The sequence below is a fragment of the Linepithema humile genome, chromosome 8, assembly GCF_040581485.1.
Source record: "Linepithema humile isolate Giens D197 chromosome 8, Lhum_UNIL_v1.0, whole genome shotgun sequence".
In the NCBI taxonomy this organism is placed as follows: Eukaryota; Metazoa; Arthropoda; class Insecta; order Hymenoptera; family Formicidae; genus Linepithema; species Linepithema humile.
Window position 1 is genome coordinate 1,465,957 of NC_090135.1, and position 9,433 is coordinate 1,475,389.

Consider the following 9,433-nt stretch of genomic DNA (forward strand, 5'->3'; position numbering starts at 1 on the left):
CGAACGTAATCGGCAGCCTAAGTCCGCACACCGCGTTTATTCGCCGGGATTTCATAACGATAATCCGTCCGGCAAGCAACACCGCGTCGACCAATCCGCGCCGCCGAATAGTCCGCATCGATCTACGATCGAACAGACTCGCGATACTACGAACGCACTCACCGACGAGCGCTCCGTCTCGTACCAACCGTTGCGACACGATCGCCCGCGCTTGCGCTCTCGCCGACCGCACCAGGACGCCTCACGTCATACTAAATAATTATTCCACCGTCGCCTCAAATAATTATTTCATTATTACGATACTTCGCATTGATTTTCACGTATACTTCGCATTTATTTTACGCCGCCTTAAATAATTACTTCGTCGCCGCTCGAATAATTATTTCATTTTGCCGATATCTTGCATGTATTTCCACGTGCTTTCGCTTTTGTTTTGCGCCGCTTTAAAATAATTATTTCACCATTGCTTAAATAATTATTTCGCCTTTGCCGATATCTTGCATTTATTTTCACGTTGCTTTTACTTATATTTTGCGCCGCTTTAAAATAATTATTCCACCGTTGCTCAAATAATTATTTTACCAGTAACGATACTCCGCATTTATCCACACGCTACTCTGTATTCATTTCACGCCGCTTTAAAGAACTATTTCGCTATCACTTGTTAATTGCTTCACCGATATTTGGCTAATTTGTATACTATTTCAAATTCATCTTACACACGCTTCGCATGTATGCACGAGCATTGTAGCAGATCGTTCGAGGCAAATCGTATCAACATCTTTCTCAATAAACACTGTTTCATTATTTTTCTGATAAACGAGTATTTGGTTTATTTGACATACCCCCAACCGACCGAACCTGGATTCCGGCGAGCTAATCCGCGTCCGCCGAAGCTCACACGGTTTCACCTTGTTAGGTATAACCTGAGTAGGATTTATTATTTGTTTTACGCGGGGGAGAGACTTCGCCCCGTAGGGGCAAAGTCCTCCGCCGCCTACGCGTGAAAACTTTAAACGTTACAATTAGTATTTTCTGTAATAAATATTTTATTTCAATATATTAAAATATATAAATATATATATATAAATGTATAAAAATATAAATATAATATTAAAATATTGCACAAAATATTCAAAAGAAAAATTAGTAGATTTCTTAATTGAGCACGGTGTTTTAGCGTCTACAATTTCGTGTGATACGTATGGTAATAATGTAAATATTAATAAAAAAACATTAATACATTAATACATTAATATAAAAAAATTATTATGTGTCTTCAAGCAGTGCTTGGGCCTGGTTCGTCGCAGGATGATTCTGGTTCTTCTGGCTGATATGTGGACATCGGAGGATATATTTCCGCGATAGTTTTGAAAAAAACTTCAATTCGTTCCAGCCGGCTATAGACGCGTTTGAACAGAAATTCGGACAAATATCCAATAAAATGTTCGGATCTTGTTCCAAACTTTGGAATATTTCCCTGAACTTCTCTCCAAACGCGTTCTATATGTTGAGTATGTGCGCCTATAAATTAAAAAACATTATAATAGTAAACAGTAATAGTAACAGTTAAAATAGTAAAAATACATTAATTTTAAATACTTCTTACCGGTTTCAGGATCGACAAAGTTGTAAGAATGGTTGACTGTCAGATGTTGGAAGCCCTCATTGCTTAAACAATTGTAAGACTTCCAACAATCTGACACAACCGTTGTTCCTGGCATGATCCACTGTTTGATGCATGCCAGGAGCGTTTTTTCTGTCCGATCTTCCACTGGAACGATAAAGATTTTCTTTGTATCTCGCTTGTATCCTCCGAAAATCCACTGACCTTTGATCAATCGACCACGATTGTATTTTCGCCGTCCAAATTTTGCTTCGTCTATTTCTACTGTGCGTCCTGAGCCACCAAGCTTTTCGCTGTGTTTCTCAGCCCAGAACACACAGACCTGTAATCAGAAATAAGATTATTTTATTTTACAATACTTAAAATATTTACAGATGTTTAATTATTAAAAAATATTACTTCTCGGCAAAAATTAAACCAATCAACAATCGTGGCCGATGATGTACCAGTTTCATCCTGCGTATCGTCTTGACGTGGGTGTCGCAGCATTAAAAAACATGCAACAATTTTGCAAACGTGGGTACGTCAAGATTTGTTCTATTGAACCATGTTCCAGATTTCGCACTTTTGTAAAATTTGCACTGCTTGGAGACACGTTTTTTGTATATATTCTGTACAACGTACCGTTTTCTACATCTATATATTAATGTTTCTTTATTAATATTTATATCATTACCACACGTATAACACGAAATTGTAGACGCTAAAACACCGTGTTCAATTAAGAAATCTACTAATTTTTCTTTTGAATATATCAAGTGACCAAATTCTAGTAAGCTTAGCATTGCTCGTGTACTGTTTACGCTTTTTGTATAACACGCAATAACTAATACAATTTTTTTGTTCAAATTTAGCGCAGAGCGACACTAAGTTATTATTACGCATGCGCGCGTGACCGCAGCGCATGCCCATGTCGCTACGCTCAGTCAGAATGACAGGTTTTGTAACCTAAAAAGTCATCAACTTTAACAATTAATATCTCGCTTCGCAGGGCAGAGCGACTTTTTTTTTCTGCCAGATTCTTTCGTTTTAGACCAAAACGCGTCTAATGAGTCTATTTTTATCAAAATCGGAGGTGAGGTAGCTATTTTAAATAATTACCGAAAAATATGAAAACAAATACAAAAAAATATATTTTCAAAACCATAGACTAGTACAAAGTTCTATTATCGCTGCAAGAATCGCCCTCATCACACGCCTCCAAACCCCCAAATGCCTATCAGCAATCAAGCGCGCCTCGGGCCCTTCCGTAGACACGCCCGTGAACTGGGCTTCTATCTCCCTTTGCAAAATTCTCAGCAAATTTGCCAAGTGACGCCTGTCACTATCCGTGATAGGTTCATAAAATACTGATAAAGCCTCGAGCTCGTGCGGAGCGTATTCTTCGGCGTCTTCCTGGTATCGTGATAGATCAATTATCCAGCGAAAAACTCGCCTAGAATCACTCTCCACGTCTAAGGCAATAAGTATCAGTTCCATCCTCTGTTCCATAATTTTGATAATCTGAAATCAGTCAAAAACGGATTAGTAATGCCTCTAGATTAAATTTACCTGAAAATAAAACAAATTATTAAAAATTATAAAAATCCAAAAATTTAAAATTTTTAAATTTTTAAAACTTTTTATTGTCAAAATAATCTCACGACTTAAGCGAACTTTACAGACCCAATTCAAAACAGTTATCTCTAAACGTTCCCGATTTATAGCAAACTCAAAATTTTTTATAAAACATATTTCGCATATTCGATCTGGATTAAGGTTAATAATGTTTATATTACACTGCTACGACATCCCGTTCACAAGATATCAACAATTTTGAAAAATTACTATGCGTTAAAATAAACTATAAAAAATAATAATAATAATGGTAAAAGTCAAAAAGTTTAATAACTTACCGTTTCGAAGTTATTAAAAGACAAAAAAATAAATTCCAGCACTATTCCTTCTCTTGTCTAATAACTTTTACTTAGCTGCCCTCTAGGTACCAACCTCACTAAATTAAGACTGACAAGTGCTTGCCAAGAAAAATAATTTTAATTTTGATATTTTAAACTTAATCTTATGGATTTGATAAAACAAACTAATAATTAAAATATCTTAAGCTATAAACTTAACCAATTAAATAATAAACGGAAAATAGATAGTTAGGCTGATATTACATGTGTCGTACGACAAACTTGTCGGACGTTCCGATTGGCTGCAGATAAAATCCAAGTGGGGGACTTCCGTCGGACAGTTACGAAATTTTTGTCGGAAAAATGTTGGACTAGAATGAACATTTTACGACAGTCGTAACAATCCTAACTTATGTGTACAAATCGAAAATGTGACCGGTGCAAACTATATAAAAATATTCTAAAATTTCCTTAAAAAATGGAAGTAAGAGATAATGTAAGTACATCATATTTTTGATTTATAAAAATAATAATTATTATTATTTGATATGTAAATGTATGAAATACTAAACCAAACAGTATGATATAATAATAAAATAATAAAGTTAACAAATAATATGATATAATAATACATAATAATTATTTATAGTTGGATATTCCACGGAAATGTATTACTTGTAAAAATCTAATTGACCAAGGGAATGTAGACAAACATGCCTGTTTTTCTAATTATCAATTTATTTGTGTGGATGAAAATGGATATTTATGTCCACAACTTGGTAAATAAAACTGTTATTACTTAATAAGAATATTTTAAACATTATTTACAAATTTAATTATTTATAAATAAATTTATTATATGATGCAGAAGATGGAACCATTATATATCCTGAGCCAGTATCATCTTTTACTGCAGCTGTATGCGGTAAATATTTCATATGTAATATTACTGAGGAAAAATAATATAATTTGTAATAATGTATATGTGTGTATGTGTAATATTACTGCTACTTAAAATTATAAAAATATTTATGTTACAGAAGACATTGAGGAGCTTTTGATATCAAGTGTAAAAAAAAGAAGAGAATTATGGGATCACACATTGCCAATTACAAAAAGATCTCGAGATGTCATTGCAACGCACTGGCAAGAAATCTCAAAAGAATTAAACGGTAAGTATTGCGCGTATTATCTGTTAATCATTATTTATTTCTTTTGCACAAGTGTTTTTTATTTATTTTATAGGAATTCTAACGCCAGATGCTGCTTGCAAAAAATGGCGATATCTTAAAGATTCATATGCGCGAATCCGTAATGATATAATAAAGAAAAAGAGTGGTTCAGCTGCAAGTAAACCTATTAAATGGAAATGGTATGAATATATGAAATTTTTACACGATACGCAGGATTCTCAGAGGTTAGTATATTCAAATATTGTTTGCGCAGAAATAATTATTAGCATTCTTTTAAAAAAAAAATTGATAAATATAATTTATCGACAAAGTGTTTTTGTTTTCTTATATTAATTTTTATTAATTTTTTTCTCTTAAAAAAATAAAATTATATATGTAAGGAAATATTTTTAATATTTTTTATTATATTTTTATATATAAATTTTACTTTGATGTTTCAGGACTGTTACTAACATTCCAAGTAAAAGTAGCGCATCAACAAGTGAAGTTTCAGAATTTGAAGAAGATGCTGTGCTGCACATGCAAAAACGACGAAAGAGATCGAATAATAGTGAAATGCTGGAAACCTTATCAAGCATCATGAGAGAACCAATAAAAATAGATTTAACATCACTACCAGAAAAAACAGTATCTGAACGTGCACTTGAATCTGTGCAATCACAAGACAATATAAGTAATATAATAATTGTAATAGGAAATTTATTACGTGATTTTCCAGATAATGAAGGGTTTTCTTTTGCATTACAATTATTACAATTAACTGCTGAGAAAAAAAAATCAATTAAGTAAAACAGTATAAAGTTCATGCTGTGTTTCTTTTTATGCAATTATGTTATTGATATGCAAAATTCTTCTAAGATAAACTCCTATGTTGTATTGTATATGAATATTTTATATTCATTAGAAATTAATATTTTCTTCTTTGTTTTATAATTAATGTGATAAAATATTAAGTTTTAAATATTCTTCAATTAATTATGAGTTATTTTTTATTATTAATATCTAAAAATATTCTCAGTTTTTTGTTTAAGTAAAAATAATTTATTTTTTTGTTGATTTGGAGAATATTTATACCATGAGGAGAGAAAAAGACTATTTTTATGACGTTATCATACTTATAAAATAAAAAATGTTTGTTGTATCAGTACATATTTAAGAATTTAAGAAATAAAAAAAGGAAATGATATGTGTCAATAAAAATATATTTTATTTCAATATGTGTACTTTTTCTAAAGTATCTTAATCTCTTTAATCTTAAGTTAGTACTTCACAGTATTCTTAAAAATGACAAATTGGAAAATATATTAACAATTACATTAACTTATTAAACAAACGTTTCTTGCCATGAAATAGCACCTTCATTATTGAAATAATCCATAAAAATGCTTCGTATTTGAGATGCTTCCCGCGTATGAGTATTGCTGCCAACATTGCTTAAATCTCTAAATGCTGTAGTTTCAATTTCGGACAAGGTTGGATCATTTGTAATTTCAGAATAACAATTAATATCCTCAGCATTTTGATGAAGAAAATTGTGCAAAACTATTGTTGCTTTTATTATATTTCTTGCCGTTTCTATCGATGTGTTGATAGGTCGTTTATATATTCTCCATTGAGAAGAAAGAATTCCAAACGCGCATTCTACCATACGGCGCGCTCTGCTGAGTCTGTAATTAAATATACATTTTTCCTTCGTTAAACCTCCTTTTCCAGGAAACGGCCGCATCGTATACGTAGTTAATTGGAAAGCTTCATCAGCCACCAATACATATGGCAAAACAGGTCCCTCAAATACACGATCTGGAGGTGGTATATTCATTTTATCTGCTGCAAACGCTTCACCTATATCAGATCTTGACCATATGCCTCCATCACTTTGACGTCCAGCCGCTCCAATATCAGTTAATATAAACTTATAATTACTATCACAAACAGCCATTAACACTATGCTGTGCGAATTTTTATAGTTATAATATGTTGACCCAGAGTTAGGTGGAGCCTAAAATTATGCTTTTTTGATTAAAATGTTCTAAAAATAAATAACTAAAAAACATATAAAACTTAAGAAAAATGTAATGTGTTACCTGTATGACTACGTGCTTTCCATCTACAGCACCTATACAATGTGGAAAATTACATTTTATTTCAAAATTTTTCGCAATTTCTTTCCATTCTTCACATGTAAGTACTTTAAGAACTATGGATACTAAAGTTGTCCATAATGCATTACATGTTTCTGCAATTATATCTGATATTGTAGATTGATGGATATAATATTGATATTGTAATGACATCATTGAATCTGCAGATGCTAAGTATCTAAATAAGTAATTGCACAATCAACATTACAAGTAAACAATCAATATGTAATTATCTTTATTTGTTGTTAATATTTTATATTTATATATTAATAAATTATATAATAAACAGAGTCCGGATTTCGGTGCCGTTTTCTCCACTACGACAGCCACGCGCCGCGAAAAGCAGGGCCGACCACGCCGGTAGCGGTGTAGCGGACTAACGTAGCAAATGGGGCATTATTGCGTGGAGCAAAAAAAATACACATTGTAATAAATATTAAGTTTTGATAATAAGTATTAATTTTTTTGCTCGCGGCGCTCGGAGTGGGGAAAACGGCACCGAAATCCAAACTCTGATAATAAACTACTAATAGAGACTCAGATTTTATTTGCTAACAATTTATTTATTAAATGGGTACATTGTCCTTGTTCAATAACTGAAATTAGTAACAAATAAGATTCGGCTCAGGTTTTTTAGTGTTTATTATATAATTTATTAATTAATAACAAGAGCAGCTACACTTTATATTAAATAATTTTATATATTAATAAGTTATTGATATAAAAGTACCTTAATGTAAGCAGTAGACGTTGATCAGGTGATATTGGCTCTCGACAAAGTGTTTGCTTTTGTATTTTTGGTGCAATTAAAGTAAGTAATTCTTCAAATAATATTGCACTCATCCGACAATAGTTTACAAATAAGTTTATATTTCTTAATAATGTTGGTAATGTTGTGTAGTAAGCTCCATAAGTCTCTCGTTCACAAAGAAAATTTAAAACCCAATATCTCTTCTTTTTATTTTTTCTTTTTTTATGAATTAATATTGTTGTAATGCATAACATTCTTTTTTGTATAATTGATGCTACTGAAAATTAAATGTAGCAAATTAATATAATTTATATTAATCATATTTCAATGTTAACGAATCTTTTAAATAGTTAACAAGCCAAAACAACACTATACATATTTATTTTTATTTACATAATAAATTATTATTATTATTATTATAAATTATAATTTATTATTATAATAAATTATAATTTATTATTATAATACATTATAAATTATAATTTATTATTATAATAAATTATTATTATTATTTACATAATAAATTTACATTACTTACTTATCTGCAGTCGCAATGAGCTAATTGACATATCAAAATGATCGCTCATCTCTATTTTTGATACTCGATATTTCGGTATTTATTTTTTGATATTTTTGTTTGCGAAATTATCACGAGGTGGGCAAATAAAATTATAATAAACGCGACATAAACACGATTAATTAAACTATACTTTATACATCATTACCAATCATTACATATGACACGAAATATAGATATATGTTAACGACAAGCTATATTACATATGTACGACAAAATTTCGTCGTACAGTTAGATGCATGCTCAGTATCAACCAATCGGAACGTCCGACAAGCTTGTCGTACGACACATGTAATATCAGCTTTATACTTGGTTATACTACACCTGTAAATACAAGCACAAAAGCTGAAATTCAATTTGTTAAATAAAAGATTTACCAGAGAAGCTAGATTGAAAATAATATCTTGTCGACAAACTGTATCTTAACTAGTTATTAAAATCAAGAAAAAATGTCCAAATTAAAAATTCTAAAAATAAAATAAACACCTTTTTGATATGAGAATAATAATAAATAATATTTTAATTTTTATAAACAGGCTATAATATGTAAATTCACGACGCCGATCTGATAGAACCATTCCCGAACGTCCTACAATAAGTATAACGGAATCTAAAATTATTTACGTATTTATATCTATAAGTCTATATTTCAACACAAAATCGTGAATAACTCAAAAGTGGATTTAACTACCGACTTCAAACTTTGAGAACCACTTCTAAATACGAGATCACCTATTATTTTTCAATAATATTTCACTAATTGACTCTACTTAAAAATTCGACAAATTAGAGCTGTAGTATATTTTCATAGAACTACAGGAAAAGTACAACTTTATGAAAGAGCCTGTATGAAGGCACAATTTGTATTTTCTCTACCAGAAGATGTAAAATGTAACTTGCCTACGTGAAAAGATTCGATCTTAGTGCTAACCCTTAGCCTGTAGCCCTTGAAACAAAATCACCTTTTTTCACACATGGTATATATATATAAGGCCGTCGCTCCAGCCAGTAGAGACCTTACCCGGTCTGCAGTGAGCACGCTGCAGACCTTCCGAGCCATCAGGGCGCACTCTGACTCGGCTCTTCCTTTCCTTTAGGAGCAGGGAGCACTCTATCTCCGCCGGGCGCACTCGGCATCCGTATACCGTTCCTTTCCTTTAGGAGCAGGGAGCACTCTGTCTCCGCCGGGCGCACTCGGCATCCGTATACCATTCCTTTCCGCTAGGAGCAGGGAGCACTCTGTCTCCGC

General features: G+C 31.8%; 1 long non-coding RNA gene across 1 annotated transcript; it reads left to right on the forward strand.

Moving 5' to 3' along the window:
• Positions 1-3,057: 3,057 nt before the first annotated feature.
• Positions 3,058-9,221, forward strand: LOC137001394 (uncharacterized). The gene is made up of 3 exons (XR_010891420.1): positions 3,058-4,301; positions 4,391-4,447; positions 4,563-9,221. It is a non-coding gene; the product is annotated as an uncharacterized lncRNA (long non-coding RNA).
• The last annotated feature ends 212 nt before the right edge of the window (positions 9,222-9,433 follow it).